This window comes from Hypanus sabinus, chromosome 8 (assembly GCF_030144855.1).
Source record: "Hypanus sabinus isolate sHypSab1 chromosome 8, sHypSab1.hap1, whole genome shotgun sequence".
In the NCBI taxonomy this organism is placed as follows: domain Eukaryota; kingdom Metazoa; phylum Chordata; class Chondrichthyes; order Myliobatiformes; family Dasyatidae; genus Hypanus; species Hypanus sabinus.
In genome coordinates this window covers 56,797,820-56,824,266 of record NC_082713.1, presented here as the reverse complement: position 1 = coordinate 56,824,266, position 26,447 = coordinate 56,797,820, and the positions used below count along the sequence as shown (strand labels likewise).

Below are 26,447 nucleotides of genomic sequence, written 5' to 3'. Positions count from 1 at the left end.
CTCGGCCCGAAATGTTGACTGTTCCTTTCAACAGATGCTGCCCGACCTGTTGAGTTCATCCAGCTTGTTTGTACGTGTTGATTTGACCACAGCATCTGCAGTGTACTTTGTGTTTATTGTTGACAATATTGGGAGCGAGGCTGATTTAATGGCAGATCTGAGCCCATTATTAAAAGAGGCCAATTAGAAACGTTCTTTTAACTGGTCACACAAATCTGCAAATTTAGTTACACAAACATATAAATGAGGAGCAGGAAAAGACTTCTTGGCCTCTCAAACCTTCACTTATGTTCAATACGATCATAGCTGATCATACTACTGCTTTAAAATATTGAAATACTCTTGTCGCCATTCTTTGGAGCAAAAAAGATGCTCCCACATTCTAAATACATCTGATTAGGGTCACAGTAAGTAAGTTGTTGTCCTGCTAGGTTGGCATGGGAAGTGTGGCATCTCTTGCAAGCTGCCCAGCATATCCTTGCTGATTTGATTTGATGCATGTTTCGATGTGATATATAAAGCTGAACTCTCCTCTTTAAAGTTTTAAGGACTCCAAGAAGATATTTTACTTCATTGCTATCTTAAATGAATAGTTTCTTATTTTGAAACAATTACTCTGAGCCTGACATTCATCTGCAACAGGAGACACACTCTCCACGTCTGTGTTGAGACTGCTCGGATTCTTGTACAGAACAATAAAATTCTGATCACAAACAAGAAAAAGATCTGTAGATGAATAAATTTCTGACAGGTTAAAAGGAACAGAATCCAATAGATTCCTACCAATCTATATCCTGGTAATGACAACACTTCTTTGGGGCAGAGTGTACAGGGTCAACCTGAAAGCAGCTGACCATCAGCAGTTAATTTTAATAACTAGAAATAATCCTACCATTACTCACAAGGCAGAAAAGATGAGAACTTCGGCTTACCTACTCATGTTAATGGGTTGGATCTCTCTGTGGGCCAATAAGTTCTACAATCTAGGCCTCAATACCTCTTTGTGCAACTGGATCCTCAATACCTCACTTGTAGACCCCAGTCAGTCAGATTGGCAACATCTCCTCCACAATCACCATCAGCACAGGTGTGTTCTACTCACTTTATACTTTAGCCATAAAGCTAAGTATAGCTTCAATGTAATATTTAGGTTTACTGGCGACACTACTCTTGTTGGCTGAATCAAAGATGGTGATGGATCAGCATATAGGAGAGAGACTGAAATTCTGGTTGAGTGATGCCACAACAATGACCTCTCATTCAATGTCAGCAAGACCAAGGAGCTGATTATTGACTTCAAGAGGAGGAAATGGGAGGCCCATGAGCCAGTCAAAGCTGGAGAGGATCAGCAATTTGAAATTCCCCAGTGTTATCACTTTAGAGGTTCTGACCCGGGTCCAGCATGCAAGTGCCCGCCATTACAAACAAGGCACGGCAGAGTCTGTACTTTTTTTGTTAAGAAGTTTGCAAATATTCAGCATGTCATCTAAAATTATGAGAAATCTCTATAAATGAGCAGTGGAAAGTATACTGCTTGGCTACATCACAACCTCTTATGGATGCACTAATGCCCTTGAATGGGAAAGCCTATGAGAAGTAGTGGATGTGACCCAGTCCATCATGGGTAAAGCCCTCCCCAACATTGAGCACATCTACGTGCAGCACTGTCGTAGGAAAACAGCATCCATCATCAAGAACCCCCACCCATCCACCACATGCTCTCTTCTCATTGCTGCCATCAGGAAGAAGGTACAGGAGCCTCAGGTCCCACACCATCAGGTTCAGGAACAGTTTTTACCCCTCAATCATCAGGCTCTTGAACCAAAGGGCATAACTACACTCACCCGGCACTGAACAACTTATGGACTTGCTATCTGATGTTCCCAATATACATTGCTTGTTTGTTTGTTTCTTTATTTTTTATTGTAGTTTGTTTTTCGCACATTGCCTATCTCTCCACCTTTGCTGTGTGTGATTTCACTGACTCTATTGTGTTTCTTTGTATTTACTCTGGATGCCCACAAAAACATGAACCTCAGGGTAGTATATGGTGACAATTATTTATTCTGATAATAAATTTCCTTTGTATTTTGAAGGATCACAGAAGAACCTGCACCAAGCTTGGAACCTTGCTCTCTAACATGGAAATCATGAGAAGTTCTACTGGTACATTATGCACAGAATACGTGGCATCTGCCTCAGTTACCATTAGTACTTAACACAGCTATTTTTGCATCAACAGTTGCCATTATTTTACCAATTTGAGGGTCACCCCAGGATCACAACATACAATCAAAACTAAAGCAACAATTGCATAAAAAGGATGTAACGCTGAACACTTAGGTCCAGAATATAAATCCATCTTAGGTTTTGATTGAAAAATATTTGTACATTTGGGCAGCTAGAAGCAAAAACATTGTAGGTTCACAGCTTCCAGAATTGGCCCGGTCCCATTCAAATATCAAAATAACACCAACTGAATTGGGTAGTGTCATCATAAATATGAATATATATTACACTGGGCCCAGGCTTAACTCAGCAGCAGGAGTGGACAGGTTGCAGATAGCCATGAAAATCTTATTGGATTTGGGAGCTATAGGCCACATGGTAAAACGGCAACAAACAATTGATTCCAACTAGACCAGGTTAGAAAGGAAAAGCAACACAAGAACAGAGCTGTAAGAACGAGAAGAAATGATGGCAAACAGTCCCTCCACCCTGCTCTGGTATGGTTCATTTCACCTCTGAGATAACTTTTTAAAAAAAATCAGACTTGGCACTGAATACACTCAAAAACTCTGTACTGTCTATAATTCAGTATGCAGAAGGAAAGAGGCATACAAAACATAGCATTACAGATGTAGAAAAATACATTTCAGGTTAGGCAGGAGGTAGAAAGCAAGTTAGCCCATTTTATATGCTGCTCACTTCCAAAATGCACACTACACCATCAAAAAGTCTTCAATGCATTACCTCAAGTATCTCATAGTGAATATATAAGAACTTATAAAGAATTCAAGCATTATGGCTGCAAATACCTCATTCAGCATACTGCAGAGAATGTTCTTGAGAGGAAATCCTGTAGAATCTGGACAGACCGGTTATATAACTTAGGTGGGGTATTGATCATTAGCAGCTAGCCAGATTTTTGAATTATTTTCAACAATGATATTTTACTTTGAATAAAAGTGAAGAGAGAGCAAGTTAGTTAGATACACAGAATCATAGGCAAACAGATAGAATCAATCAAAATTTGCAAGGCACTTAATTATTCTATGTTGTAGAATCAGATTCCCAGCTTCCAGAGGCAAATTACTTCATAACTTGTCTGGATGATAATTCAAATAAAGGAGCCACCTCTGCCTTCCACACCCAAAATCAGACTGTGGGCGGACTGTTGCACAGTTTCATGGACAGGAACAGTCGACTACGTACTGAAAAAAATTGTCCTGGCTCTGATTAGTGTTGTCTTGAATAATATCTAACTGATTAATGTAATTTTTTGTGTATCTTAATAACCAAGAAAGGCAGAAATTGATACAATTGTTAATTCAGCTAGACCAAAGATGCAATTACTGTATCACCTCATTGCATAGATGTGGTTGGATTAAAACTACTACAATTATTGTGTTTTTGATGCTGTATAAGATCCTGGAATTCTCTACATCTCAACTCTGGGCCGCATATCAAAAGTCTCATTTCAAAGCTGACAGCCAGAGTGTGGATCCAAGAAGAGGGTGGATCAGACCGTTGCCAGCTACCTGGTGGTCAAAAAGCTAAGAAATCTGACTAAAAACATCATTAAAAATACCTTTTCTGAGGTAAATTGTTTGAAATTATCACCACAGTGAAGGGGTGAGCAATGGTGAGGTGAGTTCGAGGGATGAATCGATGCAAATGGAGTTCCGATGTCAGTACAGCTGACCTGGGAGGGAGGCCAGATTGCTCTGTGGTAAGGAGAAGTTGGGACCCTGGCAGAGGAGGTTCGATTTTGATGCTTGTACAACTGGCCTGGGTATGAGGTTGAATCATTCTGGGCGCCAAGCTGAATTGAGGAACTTGGGAGCGGCTTCGGGTTGGGTGACAAAATCTGGGCTCAGGGTGAGTTGCTAGGCGTCATGTTCTAGGCCCAGAGCCTTTTGCTGCAGCTGTGACTGGGTCCTAATGTGAGGTAGAATGTGTCGTTTAGACAATTTAAATGCTGGCCCAGAGAGACTAAAAAGACAGGGTGTTGGTTGGAATAAGAGCCGATTTTGCATCTTTCTCCACGATGGTTGTGCCCATGGGCTGAGGCTATGAACTTTGCCCCAGCTGCTGCGTTGTGTGCCCGGTAAAATGATGAACTGTTAAGCGAGGCTTTGGGCCTACGCTGATCTGATCTGAGGATTCGATTTTGATTCGGAATGCTGTTGTTCACTTCAATTGTTTGCATGATTTTGTTTTTTTGCTCTTGCACATCGAGTGTTGGTCTTTAATTTTTATTCTTTTTTTCTTTAAATTCGGTTCTTTCAGGTTTCTTGCTTTGTGGCTCCTTTGAGCAAGCAGATCTCAAGGTTGTAAAATTTGTACTTTCTTTGATAATAAATGTACCTGAATCTTATGCAATTCACCTCAATTATATACAGGGACAAAATGTAATTTGGAGGAAGTGAGAGCCAATTAAGTGTGAGAAATTTCAAGAGATGAAGATAGGAATTTCACAGCTTAGTATGCCTGTGACCAACAGAAACTGTAGAGTGCTGCTCAGCAAATCACAGAAAACAGCCTCCCCTCCATGGACACTGTCTAGACCCGTCGGTGACTCAGTAAATCAGCCAGCACAATCAAAGACCCTATCCACCCACTCCGGACACTCCCTCTTCTCCCATTGGGCAGAAGATACAAAAGCCTCCGAAGCATGTACCACCATGCTCAAGGACAGCTTCTACCCCTTCATCATAAGACCACTGAATGATTCACCAATAAGATGGACTCTTGACCTCACAATCTACCTTGTTATGATTTTGCACTTTACTGCTTCCCTGCACAGCTCTTTCTCTGTAACTGTTCCACTTTATCCTGCATTGTTATTGTTTTTGCTTTGCTCTACCTCAATATAATTTGTAATGATCTAACCTGTTATGATCAGTATGCAAAGTCAGGCTTTTCTCTGGATTGCAGTGCATGCGACAATAATAAACCAACTCCATTTCTAAGACTGCAGCTTCATTTGACGTGTCTCACCATTCCTCAGCAGTCCAACTAATTTGAGTGTTCGAGAATCAATTGGAGATAGTGTAAAGTACAAGGCCATGTATTCGAAAACATGGTCGTATCTCTGCACATCATAGAATGGTGAGATTTAGACTTGTATGCTCTACAGCTACACAATGAAGGGCTATAGGTGCTATATCTCTAAATAAATGTAGTCAGGATTTTTTGACTAAAAGGCTGATCCTCGTGACACTGTAATTTTTCTTATTTCCTGGGTTCTGAGGATTGATTGCAAGATCAACATCTATTGCCTCTCCTTGTCAGCAGTGAGCCACCTCCTTCAACAGTTGCATCAGTTTGCCCCACAGAATCAAGAATTTAGAACAAGGATACATTTTCAAGTCAGCACAGCACGCAACTGCAGGTTGTTGTGTTCCCATGCCCCTGCTGTTCTTGTCCTTGGCAGTAGAATTTGTACATTTCGAGATGCTGTCACAGGAGGCCAGCCAAGGAACTGTGTGAATTTTAGTTGATAGTATCACTGTACCACAGTGTACTTCTGGTGGAAGGAATGAATGTTCAGGGTGGTGGATGGGTTGCCAGCCAAGCAGGCTGTTTTGTCACAGCTGCAAGTTCAGTCAAGTTAATGTTCTTAATAAAGGGTGGAAAAGCTTGGGCTGTAAGGAGGTGAGTCACTCACCAGAGGATACTGAACTTCTGGCCTGTCCTTGTAGTCCCCAGATTCACATTGCCAAATAAAAATCCATCTCAGTTTCCTGTAGGAACTGGAGGTTCATATCAATCCACAGCAACCACTCCTTATTTTAGACCTGACTGTAAATGTTCGAACAGATTTCAATTCAACTGTACTTCTTCCAAGTTAGTGAATGGCATTTAATCCTCATGGCTTCTGCTACACTGGAGAAGCTAATTTAGTGACCAATTTGCAAAACCTACACTTAGTCTACAACGGTAACCTTGAGCTTCCAGCTCTCTGTCACTTGAATTCTCCATCCCACACTCAGTTTAACCTCTTTATTCATTCTCTCCATCCCCTATCTCACTGCAACTCAAAACAGCATCATCTTCACTTCGAACAAATGCTTAAAACTGTTTTTTTACAAAATACTATCCAATTAAATTGCCAATTTAATTTCCTCTGCTTATTATCAACAAAAAAAGCTAACAACAGCTAACATCAGAGGCTAAGGGAACAAACATCTGAAGAGTTGTGGACCTGTATTTCTGAACTATATTGTAGGTGCCTGAAACGTACCTGCCAATGTGGAAGGCTGCCAAGGCTTGTCCTGTTAACCAGAAAACAATCCAGTTATTTATTACTCAAATCAGTCGACTGTCAATCATTAGCAAAGTAATGGAAGGTGTCAGCAATGCTACAGAATGGCACTCATTCATTGATGCCCACTCACTGATGCCCAGTTTGTGATTTGCCAGGAACACTTAGCTCTAGAACATACCAAAGCCTTGCACATAGAACATAGAAATTTACAGCACATTACAGATCCTTCGGTACAATGTTGTGCCAACCATGTAACTTACTCTAGAAACTGCCCAGAATTTCCCTAGCACATACCCCTCTATTTTTATAGGCTCCATGCACCTATCTAAGAGGCTCTCAAAAGACCCTATTGTATCCACTTCCACCACCGCTACCAGTAGTGCATTCCATGCACCCACCTCTCTCTGTATGAAAAACTTACCCCTGACAATCCCTCGGTACCTATTTCCAAGCACCTTAAAACTATGACCCCTTGTGTTAGCCATTTCAGCCCTGAGAAAAAGCCTCTGACTATCCACACGATCAATGCGCCTCATCATCTTATATACCTCTATCAGGTCACCTCTCAGGTCGCTCCAAGGAGAAAAGGCCAAGTTCACTCAATCTACTCTCATAAGGTATGCCCTCTAATCCAGGCAACATCCTCATAAATCTCCTCTGCACTCTCTCTATAGTATCCACATCCTTCATGTAGTGAGGTGACCAGAACTGAACACAGTACTCCAAGTGGGGTCTGACAGTACTCCTTGGTTGAAATATGGACTGAAGAGCTGTTTCCCAGAGGTTAGATACAAATGACAAGGGCAGCATTGAATTACTGTAGCAATAAGGAATCCTGGAAATATTGAAGTCAATAAGCATCAAAGTGAAAATGCTCCAGTACATGAAGCAGACCTCAAAGAAAGATGAGCATAGTTATTGGAGGTCAACCATCTTTGGCCCAGGACATCACTGGAGGAGAACCATCTTCAGCAACTTTATTAGTGACCTTCCTTCCGCTATGGGGCGCTGGACATGGGGGTAGTGGTGTAAGTGATTGCTAATGATTGCACAATTTTAATTCAGTTTGTAACATAAGAAAATGAAACAGTCCATGCTTATATGTTGGAAAACAGACAACATAAGTAGCAAGTAACATTTGTGCCATAAAAATGCCAGATAACAAGCAAGATACTAATCACTAACTCTTAACATCCAATGAAACTACAGATCACCAAGATCAAAATTATAAACATCCTAGAGATCTGCACTGACCAGAAACTCAAGTGAACTTCTGCATAATACTGAGATCATCAGCACAGGTCAGAGATTGGGTGTCCTTTGTCAAATTCTCTGTGCCATCTACGAGGTACTTTAAAAGTGCAAAGGAACAACTCCCACTTTCTCAGGTAAATGCAGCTTCAACAGTTCTCAAGAAGTCCATTCAGGTCAAATTAACCAGCTTAATGGTTACTCACCCGAAACATTCAATTTCTATATCACCGGCTCAGAATTGCCACACTGGTACCATCTACAAAATGTACTATCCAGACTACTCTAAGTGCATTCACTAATCCCATGACCTTAATCTGAGGAACAAGGGCCAAGGGCAAATATAAATACTACCACCTGTAGGTTATTCTCCAACCAACACATCAGCTTGATTTGGAAGTTCCTTCATTATTGCTAGGAGAACCTTCACCAAAAAAACTGCAATGGTTCAAGAACGTGGCTCACCCCCATCATCTCAAGGGCAGTTAGGGTCAGACAATGATTGCTGGTCTTGGTACTAATGCTCAAATTCCCTAAATGATCCTCAAAACCAGATCACGAGTCAGGACTCAAGGGGTCAGCAGTTTACAGCTCAACCTGAATTAAGAATGGACAGGATCTTTGTGGAATAGTTAAAAACAAAATTTCAAGAATAAAATGTTACCAGAGAACAGGAAATTACTTGCACTAAACAAAAAAAAATTGCACATAATCAGGCCAGATAGCACCAGCTACTCATCACAAATTTCCTGGATTTGCTGCATTTCTTTCCCGTTTGAAGAAATATCTTCACTTATTGTCACAGAGCCAATGCTTTCAACTTCGCACCAGCTTTCTGGCAACAATCAATGCTTTCTTGTCTATGTGCCACAACTCTGCCATCAATCAAGGCTAGCTTAGCTTTTTACTTTGTCCAGTGAGAGAAGGAAACTGCAATATCCAAACTCAGCATTATGGATATATAATGGAGGATTGAATAACATAAGTTTCCCAAAATAGATAAATTTCACTTTTGCATGTTACTAAAAAACTGGGGGTAAGGACAATATCCATTATGTGATTGAAGACATTCATTTATTAAGTTGTAGCTATTTTTTGTTTAATTGGAAAAGTAGTGTTTCGCTCCATCAGTCATGATCCCAGATTTTTTTTCTACTATTATGAAAGTTACAGATACTCTTGCATAACCACAGAAAGAAGTAAAGGAAATAATTCACAACAGAACAAAATAAATGATACTGAAATACAATAAGGTATAGACAAACTATAGAAACATGCATGCAGAGAGAAAAATCAACCATAACCATAGGACGGAGTAGAATTGGGCCATTTGGTCTATCGAGTCTGCTCTACCATCTCATCATGGCTGATCCATTTCCTCTGAACCCCACTCTCCTGCCTTCTCCCCATAACCTTTCATGCCCTGACTAATCAAGAACCTATCAATCTCCGCATTAAATGCACCCAGTGACCTGGCATCCATAGCAGTAGCCCAAGGCAACAAATTCTACAGATTCACCAGCCTCTGACTAAAGAAATTCCTCCCCATCTCTGTTCTTAGTGGACGTCCCTCTATTTCGAGGCTGTGCCTTCTAGTTTTAAGACTCCTCTGCCAAAGGAAATATCCTCTTCACATCCACTCTATTTAAGCCTTTCAGCATTGGGTAAGTTTCAATGAGATTCCCCCCCCCCCCCCCCCATTCTTCTAAATTCCAGGAATTTCAATGCTCTATCCATACTAGTATCTTTCCTGTAAAACCCTGGGCTCTTATCTTGCTTAGCAGCCTTATGTGCAGTCAAAAGCCTTCTGAAATTCCAAATACACAACATTCTCCTTTGTCTATCCTGCTTGTTATTTCTCCAAAGAATTCCAACAGATCTGTCAGGCAAGATTTCCTCTCAAAGAAACCATGCTGACTTTGGCCTATTTTATCATGTGCCTCCAAGTACCCCGAAACCACATCCTAACAATCATGTCCAACATTTTCCCAACCACTGAGTTCAGGATAACAAGCCTATAATTTCCTTTATTCTGCCTCCCTCCCTTCTTGAAGAGTGGAGTGGCTTCGTAAATCTCCAGTCCTCCGGAACCATGCCAGAATCTATTGATTCTTGAAAGATCATTACTGATGCTTCCACAATCTCTTCAGCTATCTCTTTCAGAACCCACTTGGTCCAGGTAATTTATCTATCTTCAGACCTTTCAGTTTCCCAAGCACCATATCCCTAGTAATAGCAATGGCACTCACTTCTGCCCCTTGACATTCCCAAACTTCCGGCATACTGCTAGTGTCTTCCACAATGAAGATTGATGCAAAATACTTATTCAGTTCATCCGCTATTTCCTTGCTCCCAGTTACCATCTCTCCAGCATCATTTCCAGCAGTTAATATCTATTCTCACCTCTCTTCTACTCTTTATATTTCTGAAGAAAGTTTTGATTTCATTTTTGATAGTATTGGCTAGTTTACCTTTATATTTCATCTTTTCCCCTTTATGATTTTTTAGTTGCCTTCTGTTGGTTTTTAAAAATTACCCAATCCTCTAACTTCCCACTAATTATTGGTCTATTATGTGCCCTCTCTTTTGCTTTTATGTTGGCTTTGACTTCCTTTGTCAATCACGGTTGTGTCATCCGACCTTTAGAATACTTACTCTTCTTTGGGATGTATTTATCTTGTGCTCTGAATTGTTCCCAGAAACCACAGACATGCGGCTCTGCCGTCTTCCCTGCTAATACCCCCTTCCAATCAACTTTGGCCAGCTCCTCTCACATGTTTCTGTAATTCCCTTTCCTTCACTGTAATACTGGTACATCTGACTTTAGCTTCTTCCTCTCAAATTGCACGGTGAATTCTATCATATTATGATCACTGTTTCCTAATCATTCCTTTATCTTAAGCTCACAAATCAAATCTGGTTCATTACACCCAATCCAGAATTGTTGATCCCCTAGTGGGCTCAACCACGAGCTACTCTAAAAAGCCATCTTGGAGGCAGTCCACAAATTCTCTCTTTTGGGATCCAGAATCAAATTGATTTTCCTAATCTATTTGTGTATTGAAATCCCCATGAGTAACGTAACATTGCCTTTTTGACATGCTTTTTCTACCCCCCGCTGAAATTTGTAGACCACATCCTGGCTACTGTTCAGATACCCATAAATAACTACCATCAGGGTCTTCCTACCCTTGCAGTTTCTTAACTCTACCCACAAGGATTCTACATTTTTCAATCCCACGTCACTTCTTTCTAAATATCTAATTTAATTTTTTTAACCAGCAGAGCCACTCCTCCTCCATTGCCTATCTGCCTGTCCTTTTGATAGATTGTATACCCTTGGATATTAAGCTCCCAACTATAATCATCTTTCAGCCATGACTCTGTGATACCTACAAAGTCATACCTGCCTATCTCTAATTGTGCTACAAGATCATCCACCATACTTTGTATACTGTGTGCTTTCAAATATATAAGTCCTGTATTTGTTACCCTTTTGAATTTTGTCCCCCTTTTACACCTGCAACCCATCCCACTGACTGCAATTTTGCCCCATCACCTGCCCGTCCTTCCTGGCAGTCTTACCTCTGCTTGTAAACCAACATCACTACCCTCAGCCCTTTCACTCCAGTTCTCATCCCTGCCAATATCTCATGTGTAAATGAAATCCAATAAATAATACAAAAAGAGAGCAAAGAAATGAAATAAATTAATGAGGTCACATACGTGTGTTCATTGTCCATTCAGAAATCTGATGATAGAGGGAAAAAAGCTGTTCCTGAAACCTTGAGTGTGTTTTCAGGCTTCAGTACCTCCTCCTTGATGGCAGCAATGAGAAGAAGGTGTGTCCTGGGTGATGGGGTCCTTAACGATGGAAGCCGCCTTTTTGAGGCATTGCCTTCTGAAGATGCCCTCGAAGCTTGAGAAGCTAGTGCTCATGATGAAGCTGGCTGAGTTTACAACTTTCTGCATCTATTTTCTGATCCTGTGCAGTGGCCCCTCCATACCAGACTGTAAACTACCAGTTAAAATGCTCCCCGTGGTACATGTGTAGCAATTTACTAGAGTTTTTGGTGACATACCAAATCTCCTCCAACACTCAATAAAAATAAAAGCTTCTTTGTAATAGTATCAATATTTTGGGCCCAATTTTTAAATTTATTACAAGGCATCTGCCTTTTTTGCTCCTATCATTTCTTAACACATATCCTGGTTCCGTTTCATTTAGAGAAACAAAAGACTGTAGAAATTTAAGGCTTTCAAATTCCAATGTTCTGGGTTGCTGTCTTGGGAATGCTTCTGGGTTTAAAGTTGTCCCTTGTGTCTTAATGACTAGGAATGTTTTTGTTGTGTTTGGACCACAGCCTAGATCAAGCACTGAGAGAAAATACTGGCAGAGAGACTTCCACCCTTCTTTTATACTAATGGAAGGAAATTCATCAGCTTCCTATAGAAAGTGCCACTTCACAGGTCACAGTATCTGAAGAAGGGCAGGCCTCTTGGAACTTAGGGGAGGAAAAATTTCTTCAGTTTTATAATTAACCATTTTTAGAACCAGAGATGAATGTATTTATATATTCAAGGAATCAAGTGATATGTAAGTTGTACAGGAAAATGGAGCTTAAATTAAGGCACAACATTGAATGAATGGCAGGTAGACATAAAGCAGTCTTCTCATGTTGCTATTTCTTATGTTCCTTTGTTTATATATTCACCTAATAATCCATTTTGGATTCCACCCAAGGAATGTTTGTTCAGAACAAAGTTGCCTGAGTAGCATATTGTACAAGCAGAATTTCCTTTGACAAGTTCTCATCTGTTTTGGCCAAATATTTCAGCACTTGAGTTATCTTGTTCTCCAGAGCTCCACAGTGTTTGGACATTTTGTATGCAATATCTGATCGATCATCAAAGTTTCTTTAACCCTCTCACTTACTTACTTTATTGCTTTGTTTTGCCTCATCATTGTGAAGTTAACACTTGTGTTAAATTCCAGGTACTACTACTTCTTTACATAGTAAATTATTTCCAACTCACTTTATGGATCTCAGACTGTAAAAGATGGATTTTAAAGATGTGGAGATGGGAGTTAAAGTACAAGCTAATCATGATTTAACAAGGTGGTAAAACAAGACTCAAAAAAACTCTATAATACATTTTACGAGGTTTCACGTGATTTTTGTCATTATCTTGATGCACAAGCTGCTGAAGCTGAATGAAATGCCACAGCACAAGCTGCAGCTGCTTTTCTAGACTTCCTGCTTAAGTTCAACGTGTAGCAGGCAGATCCCTGTGGAAATTCAGTTCCCATAAATAATTGAGTCTCTTACAAAATCTTGCCACTGATCTTTTGGAAATTTAATTATACTATTCACTATAATTATAGTATGATTCCCTAAGACATCCAAGGGACAGAACTAGTACCTATAGTGTATCTGTACTGTCATTTTCTTCAAATAGGTACTTTGGTCAGCATCCAATCTGACAAGACCGTCAGTTACCTTGAATATCAGAGAACATAGATCAGTACAGCACAGAACAGGCCCTTCAGTCCATAACGTTGTGCCAAAATAATTAAATTAGTAATCAAATGTCCAACTAAACTAATCCCTTCTGCCTACACAATGTCCCTACCCTCAATTTTCTGAACATTCATGTGCCTAAGAGCCTCTTGTACACCTCTGTCATATTTGTCTCCATCACCACTCTTGGCAGCAAATTTGAGGCACCTACCACCTCTAGAAAAATACTTTCCCTGCACATCTATGTTGGACTTGCTCCCTCTCACCTTAAATACTGTACCTGCCTTCTGGTAATAGACAAGGCTTTGTACGTTTTCCCTGTGACTGTGTGGGTTTCCTTCAGGTGCTCTGGTTTCCTCCCAGAGTCCGATGAGGTACAGGTTATTAGGCTAAGCAGTCATTGTAAATTGTCCTGTGATTGGGCTTGGGTTAAATAGGTGGGTTGCTCATTGGGCTGGTAGGGCCTGCTCCACGCTATATCTCCAAATAAAGAAAAAATAATCCAGTTTCTCCATGCTTTCCTTATAGTAAACCTCTTCTACACCGTCTCCCAATTCTCCATCCACATCCTTCCAATAGCCACAACTGAATACAGAACTCCAATTGCAGCCTAACTACTTTTGCAAAACTGTAACACAACTTCACAGCCCCTGAACTCTATCAACCTGTGTAGCCACTTTCAGGGAGTTGATGGACTTGGACCCTACAATCTCTTTGCATATCAACACTGTAAAGGATCTTGGCATTAACAGTGTACTGCCTCTTCACATCTGATTTCCCAAAGTACAACACTTCACATTTGGCTGGGTTGAGCTCCATCTGCTATTTCTCTGCCCATGTCTCCAACTGTTCTATATCCCACTGTGTACTTCTCTTGTCTTCTATATTACCCACAACACCACCAATTTTCTTTCATCTGCAAACTTACTAACCTACCCTTGTACGTTTTCATCCAGATCATTTATAAATGTAACAACTAGCAGAGATCCCAGTTCACATCTCTGTGGAACACCACAAAATTGCAGACCTCCAGCCAGAATCAGCCCCCATCGACAACTACCCTTTGTCGTCCATGGGCAAGCCAATCCTGAAACCAAACTGCAAATTCACAGTGGATCCCATGCATCATAATTTTCTGGATGAGTCTCCCAATAAGGATCTTGGTAAACACGTTAGTAAAATCCACGTAGAGAACAGACACAGCTCCACTTTCAACAATGACTCAATCAATTTAGTACCAGTTAACCTGTTTTGCACAAGGCTATGGTGATTGTTCTCAACCAGGCCCTGGTTTTTCAGATGCTCATAAACCCTACCTGTTATGTTTAGTAACTTCAAAACATTAATTCAAAGAATTAGTCCAAAAATACAGGTGTAACTTCATATTTTACATTTATTCATATAACCCATAATGAATTGTTTATACATCAAGAATCAAGAATGCTTCATTAACCAATAGACACACACACACACACACACACACACACACACACACACAATTACTAAAATATTATTGAAATACACAAAACTATCCTTCAAATTATCTTTGGGAATTTCCCTACCACTGAAGGAGACACCAGTCCATAGTCTCCAGGATTATCCCTCATTCCCTTCTTGAACAATGGGACAACATTAGCTACTCGCCAATCCTCTGGGACCTTGTCTGTGGCTAGTGAGAACTGGCAAGTAGCTGGTGGGAAATTTGCTACAATCCATCATCAGGGACTTTATTTGGAGAAGATCAAAGACACTAAACTGTGCAGTCAACCTGAACTATTATGCTCAAATTTGGACATGGCATTATATAGGTGGATTGTGGTAATCAATAAAAAAAATCATGATGCAAGTTGATGAAGGACTGATTGGGGTCGATGTGGACTGGACATTATGAAATTTGAAAAACTTGGGTACCACATAGTGTAGCGGCTAGCAAGATGCTATTGCAGCTCAGGGCATTACAGTCCAATTCAGGCGACATCTATAAAGAGTTTGAACGCTCCTCTGTGTGACCGCATGGATTTCCACCAGGTGCTCCAGTTTCGTCCCACATTCCAAAGATGTACCAGTTAGTAGGTTAATTGGTCATTATAAATTGTCCTGTGATGAGGCTAGTGTTAAATAGGTGAGCTGCTGGGTGTGCAGCTCACTGGCTCAATCTGCGTATCTAGAGATAGATAGATAGATAGATAGATCGATAGACAAGGCTAATATTAATTGCAGTGATGAGATGAGATGGTAACACGTGACGCAATGGAGGCATTTAATGGAATTGACCGACTAGATTGGAAACGCTGCTTCCATCTTTTAGGGAAATTTATAATCAAAGCCTTAACATGAATTGAGATAACGAAAAATAGACTTACCTACACAGGAATCTATAGATAGAAGGTCAATTGAAAGGAAATGAATGATTACTTGAGAATTAAAGCATTAGTCCAAATGATCCAGCTCTGCCTATTCCACCTGGAAGTCAAAGCACAATAATGACTGTAACAGGCATTTATGGGGCTCCTTTAATGCAATAAGACAGACCCTTAAACTGCAATCCCACAATTACTGATCTGTATGTTTCAGTGCAACATGTTAAATATCCACAAATAAAATAGGCAAGTTATACAACTAAACATCACAGATTTTATATGGGTTTTATATGGATTTTATGTGGGTTTAAGATAGGGAGAAAGAAAAAGATAGGGAGAAAGATTTTATATGGGTTTTATATGGATTTTATGTGGGTTTAAGATAGGGAGAAAGAAAAAGATGGAGACAAAATCCGGTTGATATAGGATTAGTCTGCAATGGATGATGGATCCCAAGTTTTTCTGCTCTGTAATTACGATCCAGTTACTTAACTGAAATCTCACAAGGTATATTCTTGAACACAAATTCCTTTTCAAAATGATGCAGTGTCACTTGATGACCTTTTCATCTCAAGATGGATGTCTATAATATTGATTATCTCTACAATCAACTGGTCATACACTACGAAAATCTGAATAATGAGATTAAAGTGAGACTTCAACCTGCCAGGCTTTCACTTAGCCTAATTAGGCCACTAAAATAAGAAACTTATTTTCAAACTATGTTGTTTGCTGGCTTTAGAAATAAAATATTCCTTGATCTTTATAAATCACTTGTTACTAATGAACACTGGAGCAGACCGCTACTGCTAAATGCCTTAATCCAAAATAACATCCTATGCAATCCCAAAATTGAGCCAGGCTCAGCCAAAATAAAGAATGACTAGAATTAAATAAAAATTCTGTTTTTTTTCTCCATTCTATTCTATCTAGTTCTACAGACACTCAATTCAATTTGAGCTCTCCGATATGCTCAATTTTTCAGGTATAAACTTGGGCAGAAAATAATAGTTTGTTGACTGTGAGAAGTTAGTTTTTTATGTGATGTATTTGAGGGCAAGTCCAAATTTAACCTCACCGCATATCCGCAGGACAAGTGGCTGTCAAAACTGAAGACACACTAAATAACTCCAGCAACAATGAAAACAAATACAGATCTGTCCAGTATAATTCAGTCATCTCAGAACAGACTAAATCTAGTACCGTAGGAGGCAATATATTTGCCAAAGAGTGATTGAACTAGAAAAATGAGCTGAAGCACCCCATCCTTAGTGCCTGCCCTGCCTTTTAAGGGCATCTGAGTGTTATTTTCCTGCACCAACACAGACTCCCTGATTTACTCAATGCACAGAAATCCATTGATTTCTGTTTTGATAGAACACAACAAATGAGCTTCCACAACCTTCTGAGGTGGAGAGTTCCAAAGATTTTCACCCATCTGAATGAAATAGATTTCTCATCAGCCAGTTCCAAGAAGCCTTCTCTTTATTCGGAGACTGTGACAAAGCTATACCTCTTTTCATATTTTTTAAGGTGTTGATGTGCTTTAGCATTATCTCAAACTTGTCAACTAAAATCAAAACAACCCATAGATATCAACAATGATGATAAAAGTACCTAACAAGACTCACAGGATTTAAAATATGCATTATAAGATTTATAACTGCTGTCTTTCCTTCCTTTGACGACAAGAGCCTTTATATTTCCTGTGTAGAGAGTTAAGTATGTCCTTAAACAGCCAACGGGCTGCTGTCAATTTATCAACAAATATGCTTTGAGGGAGGAAGGAACTCAGTACATTGTGTGTATCCATCACATAAAATCAGCACTGTAAATACCTACAAATTAATCTGTCAAGACTTACCATGTTGCCAAACAAAATATTTCTGCTGGCGTTATAACGTTCATGTAAACAAACTAAACTCAAAACTCAAATTAACTATTCTGACCTTTTTTGTGACTAAGTTAAGAATCTTTTTCTGTAGTTTCACTCCTAACTGCTTTGCCTGATGATTCTGAAACCTGAAGCCCTCCCTCCTGCACCGGCTCCTTGGCCATGCATTGAACCGTGTATCTATTTCTCACCTCCACCTCACTGACACACGGCAAGGGTAGTAATCCTGAGATTACAACCATGCAAGTCCCATTTTCGAACTTTCTACCTTGCTCCCTGAAATCCGCTTGCAGTACCTCCAGGCTGCCTTGACTATATCACTGGTACCTCCAGACATTCATACTCCTTTCTCAGAATTTCCTTTACCCACCGAGAGGCATTCTTGACCCTGGGAGGTAATAAGCCATTCTGGAGCCATTATAGCCACAGAAACTTCTACCTGTGCACCTTGCTATTAAAACGCAGGCACGGTGCCACTAACCAAGCTATTGCTGCTGGCTTTTGGAAGGGTATTTCCCTGCGAGAGTATCCAAAGAGGTATACCTGCTACTGAGATGAATGGTGACAGAGGAATCCTGCACTGTCTGCTTAGTCCCCTTACTTTCCCTGCAGTTTGCTTCTGAGGTGTGACCACCTCACTAAAAAAACTCTCACCTACTATATCCTCAGCCTCCAGCTCCCTGACCTGATCTGTCAGGACCTACAAGTGATGTACTTCCCACAGATGCAGTCATCAGGGAGGCCATGAGATTCCCTGACCTCCCACCATTAACGATATTTACAAAAAGTGATGCCTCAAGGACATTCATCATCCAGGACATGCCCTCTTCTCATTACCACCACCACGGAGGAGCTACGGGAGCCTGAAGACCCACGCTCTACATTTTCAGAACAGCTCCTTCCCCTCCGCCAATGGTCACTGAACCTATGAACACTCCCTCATTATTATGCTCTCTGCTTGCGTGATTGATTTTTATGGTCGTATGTTAACTTTTAGCAATTTACGTATTGCCAAACAACAATGTATTGCCGCGGCAAAACAACAAATTTCATGACATACATCAGTGATAATAAACCTGAGGCGGAATCTGAGCAGCACTCTACTTCCCTGAAGCCACTCTGTCACATTACATCAATCGTATAAATTTAGTTCTTATTTAGGTTATTTCGGCAATGAGCAGGAAGACAGGAAATCGCTTCTCAAGAATTGCTTGTCCTTATGAAGTGGAAGAGGAAGAGTTAAACTTGGGGTCTCGAAAGCAAGGACACACTAGAGAAAAGTTAGATATTTGAATGGTTAGAAAACAGCTTTGTTTTATTAATATTGCTTGAATTTGTCGTTAACCTTTTAAGAGACTATAAAAAGGTGCTGAATGAGTAAAACGGGATCATAGTAATCTAAACAGAAAAATGAACAAATAGAAGCCCAAAGAGCGGAAGTTATAACCAGTACCGGAATCATGGCCTTGCCCAACTTCATGTTGCCTTTTCAGCAAAAGCTACAAGAAGTTGCATCAATGAGGTATAACCTGTTCTACCTCACCAGTCTCTTTACAGTATGTAAAGATCTCAGACAGCCTGTCCCACCCCTTACATTATCATTGATACTCCATTCTAATTTAACTGAGTTATGCTCTATGTCCATGCTACCTCCTCCTTCTACCACCAACGGATACTTTACAGTATACAATAAATTCCTCCTTCCCCCACCCCCATCTGTGGGATGTGGAAGGAAACCAGAGTTCCCAGGAAAAGCTTACACAAAGGGACAACTTGTGACAGAGATCAGCATTGAACCCAGATCACCGAAGCTGAAGGCAGAACCTGCTGCACCACTGCGGTTGACATAGATTCATCACTCTCAAGCCAAATGTGAAATTCTGTCACACTACGATCATTCTTCCCTCAAGATTTTTTTTAAAACAGACATCAATAAATAATTCTGCCTCATTACATCACCTGATCTAAAACTGTCTGTTCCCTGGTAGGTTCAAATGATTTTGATCGAAGAACAATTCTGTCAATTTATCTACAACTTGATTCTTCCTGTCTACTAATATCCCTTTATTTATCACATTCCCTTCATTTGGGGGACTATTCAGCAGCTGGTGATAGGGGCCCTGAGCAAACGCCTGTAGAGTTACCTCCTACTCTGCCAGAGATCTAGTGCACTGAACAAAATGCAGCCCTCCCTCTGTAATGCACTCAGCTCTAGGACTGGACGCACCCCTTAGCTTTGATAGATTTAGGAACACTATGAGAAAACTATAGGAAGCAGAGTACAGGATCAGGATTCAAGGACTGTGTTGGGTGTTTGAGGACTGTATGGGAATAGCAGCCAATGTTTTGTGGTTGCACAGGAGATAAAAATCTCAGAATTTAGAGACAACATGGGAGACTCTGGTTCCTTGAGTTAAAAGGCACCATAGAAGACACAGACCTATGAACACGTTGGTCAGGATGGGACACAAAGTGTGCGTACAATCACAATGCAGATTTTTGTGGTTAGACTGCATCAACTAGTGCACATACATGAGGGTTTACAAGTCTTTGCAGTAAAGTCTGCTCTCCAAGTCAGCTTGGGCCTCCTTGCCACAGGATCAATAGCAAATTTTGTCAAGCTTGTATGGCTGCCGGTACCAATGGAACACCCCACAGTAAAAGAATTCATGCACAATTATCTTCCATGCAAGTCATCCATAACCCAAGTGAAACTGCCTAAGAGACTACACCCATTAATGTTTACTACTGCTTGCTTTTCCTAATCTCTGGCAAGTCTTATTCTACTTCCTGATCTTCTGACCCAAGATCCTTTCTCAGTACAGGTTGAGTACCCCATATCCAAAACTCTAAAATCTGAAAACCCATGGAATTTTTTGTGCACTGACATGATGTCACAAATGGAAAATTCCACAAGGCACTGGGATGGTTCCCAGGCAATGCACAAGTCTCTGCAAGCTAGACGTAGTGACCTCCATATGTAATGAACAGAAGTTAATGAAAATTTGAAAAATGCTGCATAAAGCAAAAAATGAAGATCTTGATTGTGTATTGAAAGAGTGGATTCATCAGCATCAGAGCGAACGTATGCTGCTTAACGGAATGCTGATCATGAAACAAGCAAAGATCTATCACGATGAACTGGAAATCAAAGGTAACTGTGAATATTCAGCAGGCTGGTTGCAGAAATTTAATAAAAGGCATGGCATTAAATTTTTAAAGATTTAAATTTTTTGAGGGTAAAGCAGCAGAGAAATCCACTGATGAATTTGCAAAGATTGTCACTGATGAAAATCTTACAATAGAACAGTCTACAAGGCTGTTTCTTTTATATCTTACATGAAAACCTAAAAAAAATTCAAACACAGTGTCCGGTAACCTTTTAGTTGAAACACAGCATGGTAAGTGGAGACTGAAAGCCTGCTGTTTGTTGTTCAACAGCTGATTCAGGTATTCTCTCCTGGTGCTGCTGCGCTGCTTCTTACCCTGTGCAAATTACAATTCCATTATATTACTGGTATGTAATACCTTTTACTGTTAAGTACGTATGTGCGATGAACAAGTGTAGGACAAAGACTGCTTACTGGTAACACAAATTCAGTCGGAAATGATGGTGATCCCAAGCTATCTCATTATATATTCCAAAATCAGATATCCAGCCTCGAGCATTTTTAGATAAGGGGTACTCAACCTGTACTATATTAATGGCATCCCTTATTCTTATTATCAGTTCCCACTCAACCCCCTTGTTTTTTATTCCATTCTATCTGTATTTTAAAAAGTTAAATACCCTGGAATATTCAAATGCATGCCTTGGTCCCCTTGTATTTACATATTAATGATTATTGAATCAACTCATTTATCTCTGAGCCAGCAAATGATTTATGTTATTACTATTACCTCAGGAATTCAGACACAGAGCCATTAACTGTACCATTTTTCACCCTCACCCACCTTATCGTATTTGCTGTTAGCTGCACTTTCAACATTTGTTTACTGTTACACAAACCACACTACTAACATTTGACTAACATTCCTCCTACAACTTCCTCTTAGCTGCATTGTCACTCTCCACTCTTTAAGAATTTAGCTCAAGGTCTTAACTTCAGTGCTATTTATGCAACTTAGCCAAAATGCAACAGCTCACATAACTAACAGCTTTAAAAAGGTGAATGCATTTTTAAATAATACAAGTAGACGATCTGAAGTAACAGATGTCTGTATTTATCTATCAGCCTAAAGGTTCGGGTGATGTTCATAAACTGCTGGAAGAGAACCCCTCAGAAGATCTTTTCTGACATGTTGGAAATACAGTTCTTTAAAAGTCCTGTTACAAATGTACTCCATAACTATTGGTATTGGGGAAATGGTTCAAATTAAGCCCTCTACAAGATAAAAACTTTGTTGACAAATAACATTGTTAGCTGGAACATCTGGACAAAATCACAACAGTACACCACAAGAACAAGTTATTTGATCCACACTATTATATTTTACTTATCCAGTCAGTTTTATCCGAATCCTCTGTTTATTTATGCTAATTTTATGCAAATTTCCCTTTTTATGAAATAATAGAATGTAGAAGAGTACAATACCACACAGGAAAAGACGCTTTGTCCCACAATGCTGAATTAAACTAATTACTTCTGCCTGCACCTGATCCATATTCCTCGATTCCCTGTAGATTTGTGTGTCTAAAGGTGTCTTAAACATCATAATAGTTCTTCTTACCACCTCTCCTCCTGGGCACCTACTGTTGTTGTAAAAGAAAATTTGCCCTTTACATCATCTTCCACCTTACTTCTTCTTACTTTAAATGCATGCTGTCTAGTACTCATAGTACTTATCACTAGTTTTATAAACGCTGAGTACAAAAGAGAATAAGATTCTATCCTAATCATACGGATTGATTGGCAAATTTATATCAGTTGATACTTGTTTTCATGGTTTATGCAATGGATGGAACTCTAAATCTATATTACATCCTTGTAATTGATTTACATGAATCCAGACTTTATGGTTTAGAATTCTGACCTCACTGACACAAGGTGGTTGGGAATCATGGCTTCTAAGCTTCGAAAGAAAAGTATGAAAGTAATAGTGTTAACCGATGGTCATCCGAGTCTCCAATGCCCAGGATCACAAAAAGCTGCAGAGGGTTGTAGACTCATGACAAGCACAATGCTCCCCACCATTGAGATACCTTCAAGCAGTTGTGCCTCGTGAAGGCTGCACTTCAAAAAGGCAGCATCTGTCATTGAGGACTCTCACCACCCGAGACATGTTCTCTTCAGCATTACCACCATCAGGGAGCAGGTATACAGAAGCCTGAAGGTCCACAGTCAAGAACAGCTTTTTCCCCCCTCTGCCTTCAACTTTCTGCTAAGTTCATGAACACTACCTCATTATCTGTCTTTGGCACTCTCATTTAATCTTGTAACTTATAGTAAGTTACATTTGGGCTGCCACAACACAAACTTTACTAGATATGCCAGTGATAATAGACCTGATTCTCACTCAGTATGGCCGATGCAGAAACAAAGTTGCTCACATAGGTTTCATGAATGTTTAGGTATCTTTGTGCATTGAAATCTGCACCCAAGATCAATTCCAATGCAACATAACTTTCATAAAACAACATAACTTTCAGATTATGTGAAAGCAAAGAACACAATTAGCTAAATTGTTTGTTACACTCACTAATAGTCTATTAGTCCTGAAGCAGAGAAATAAAAACACGTAATTGTATAGAATGTTTCTGGACTTGGAGAATTCCAAACTGTTTCAAAGTCATTGCATTATTTCTGTATACAGTAACTCATTAACCACGACACTCAATCAGAACACTGCAAGGTCAAGCACGCAATATGAGATGAAACTAGTTAATATTGCTGAGACACTTCTGTGAATTTTAAAGGACGCTTCTAAAATCCAAAATTAAGCACTAGGTTTTAATTGTTCTCCGGACGGAGAGACAAAATGAGAATTTTCAAAATTATGGAAGGTAAATGTAAAGAAACAATTTATGCACATCCTAGTAGAAAAAAATAAGATTTTGACAAATTGGAAAAATAAATATAATTTCTTACATGATCAATGGTGTGAATGAAGAGCATGTGGCCACATAGAGTGAATGGATCAAACAGTACTGATGTTGGTGCTGGAATAAGGGAAAGGCCACACAGAAATGTGGGCAGGATTGAATAGTATAGGTATAAAGGTAGGAAGCTTGCATGGAGTTTAAATACTTTCATGGGTCAGTTTTAGAGAATGGGCTGAAATACAAATGCCGTGTAATTGATAAACAGATTAGCATTAAAAATATAATGAAACTGTGTTTCTTAAATCTGAAACCAGTTCTGGCATTCAGTTGAAGGGGCACAGCCTTATTTTCTATTGTATTTTTGCATTGTCAATTCCTTTGAACAAGTTGGCACTGGCTGATGTGACGTATTTTGTCTTGTACCTGCCAAACCAACCATTGTGATGAATGCAGGATTTTAGCCAAGGTTGCAGTATTGCTAACGATAAATTAAACAAGAGAGATTCCCAAAGGGAAGGAGCAAAGTGTCTGTGAGGTTAAAAACAAAAGTTCGAAGTAGAAATTGCAAGTTGAAAAGAACGTGAAGGGGCAGCTGCATGTTGAAAATTGAAACAAGGAGGTGTCACTGAACATGTGAAGTCATTGGTTAATTCACATTAAGAGATTCAAGCCTTGGCAAGGGTGTGATGAATATTAATCAGAATGATAGAAATTACATAATAATACAAAGACAAAACAGATTTGGGTATAGTATACATTTCTCACTCCTCAATAAGAAATTCAGTAAATGGATGGTTTCAAGAAATAGCTTGTTAAAGACAGTAGATTAAGAAAGTTTGAGCCCAGTCAGTTAATTAGCAAATAAGAGAAAAGTACAATTGTTAGAAAAACTATACAATCATTATAATTAATGGACATAAATTATATTAGATGTGCGCTGGTTCACTTTAACAGCTATTGTGAAATAAAACCACTAAGAGGATTAAACCAAATTAGAGTTAAGATTAGAACTGGTAACTCCAATATAAACATTAGTATTGGCATCACAAGCCAAATTATCACCTTTAAGTCTAACAGATTTTAGTATTCTCACATAATTTGGAGCAAATTTTAACTGGCTGGAGTTCAAAATGCAAACCTGTTTTATAAGGCATCAGGATGGTTAGCACAACAGAGAACTCTTTTCTAAAATGCAAGTTGAAATACATTGATGAATTAGTTAAAAGTTACTTGTATTATTTATATCAAACGAATATTTGTTAACTTGGCAAAACACCAAGGCACATCTTTTCCAAAGTTCATTTATTTTGCCCCATTATAAAGTAATTTAAATGTTCAACTGTCCAGTAAACTTCATATTGTTTTTTTTACCTATATGGTGTATTATGATTAAAAATGTAAATAAAAATTTCCATTCTCACCTATAATAGCTGAGTAAAGTTTTATATATACTTATCTTTGCAAGCAACGACCTTCAATTCCCGTGCTTTGTCATTTGTACGAAAGCGATTTCAATCTTTAAAAACTGGCAATTCTTCCTGCTTATACTTTACAAACGCCTTATGCATGTTTTCAGACATTACCTAATGTAGGTAAGCACACGTATCTCCCGGTGAAAGTTGCAACATACACTCCGTCACTTTCAGAGTATATCAGTAAGGCGGCAAGATGCATTCTTGAAAATACGATCCCTGTTTTCGATGCTACATAAATAAATTTACCCATTAGAATAAAATGTAGGTAAACTGGGGCGGTTTTGACTCCCACTGATGTATCTTGGAAATTGCAAGTCCGTACATCAAATTGTTAATATCACAGCATGGCATTGAGTAATCTGAGCCGGGATGTAGAAGTGATGAAGGTGACTGGCGTGAACCTCACACTGAACTCACGGGGATGGTGAAAAATAACAATCCACAAGTCCTCTACTTCGGAAGGATTATCATTAATCCACATTGTCCACTTTACATCCGTTTCAGCCACTGTCCAGACTAAATTAATCATAGTACCGTTTGCATCGGAAGAGGATCTCACCCGCGACAAGTAGTTATGATTGCACAATTCCTCAGTTTAAATTTCACTTACTTTGAAATATAGGGTGCACCCGAACTCCTCTCCAAAAAAGATATGATCCTTTCTGCTCAGATTTCTGACTTTCTTCCGCTGCTTCCGGAAGCGAATCTTGGAAAACTTTTTTATATGTGGGGCTGAGCAAAGCCAAGCAGCCACTCGGGGGCGAAAGTTGCTCCAAATCCACCCCAGTGGAACCAACTCCTCCCACCGAGCCGGCTTCATCCGCCAGCTTGCTCTGTAACCCAGAGAGACGTCACGGAGCCGGCTCTGCCTCTCGCTGGGTAGCTGGCGACAAATAACCTGTTGCCTACATGTCTCTGATCGTGGTTGGATTTTTTTCACTCCTGATTTTGGTTTGCACAGTCTTCTTTTCACCATCTTGTGCCTCGTTTCAAACCACGTTGTTTATGCAGTGGTATCCGCACCCAGATTTAGGAGTAAGTGGTGGCGGGTTCGAATCCATCCATGCTGGGCACCGAGTTTGCTACTCTGCTCGGCCTCGGAAAACAGGCAAACACTAAAGCCGCCTGATGCACAAGGCGCGGGGAGAAACCAGTCTTACCTTTACTTTTACCTCAAGCTATTTGCCTGAGATGCTGCTGAAAGCAAGTTAATTTTATCGTACCTGTATCTCACCAGATCTGTAATTCACGATACGAGTGCACTTGATAATCTTGATTTTTGTTGCCGTGAGGTGAAAATCCTGGCGGCAGATGTGAATTCTGATCAAGGCACGAGTGTGAACACCGCCTGAGGAGCGAGTGCCGGGAGTAGCAAATGTCAAACTGGCCCATGCAGAGACAGGCATCCG

At 39.8% G+C, this 26,447-nt stretch overlaps 1 protein-coding gene across 5 annotated transcripts in view; it reads right to left on the bottom strand.

The window, feature by feature from the left end:
- The window catches only part of sytl4 (synaptotagmin-like 4), a 74,171-nt gene extending 48,373 nt beyond the window's left edge, over window positions 1-25,798 (bottom strand). For 2 of the 5 annotated variants that reach the window (XM_059977258.1, XM_059977262.1), the window contains exons 1-2: window positions 25,649-25,776; window positions 15,630-15,729 (exon numbers count right to left, since the gene is read on the bottom strand). The gene's annotated coding sequence lies outside the window, so the exon portion shown is untranslated. Of the gene's footprint in view, window positions 1-3,038; window positions 3,177-6,469; window positions 6,501-15,629; window positions 15,730-24,984; window positions 25,079-25,648 lie in introns of those variants that run through there. The other 3 variants (XM_059977260.1, XM_059977261.1, XM_059977259.1) reach the window with 3 other exon arrangements.
- Between the last annotated feature and the right edge of the window lie 649 nt (window positions 25,799-26,447).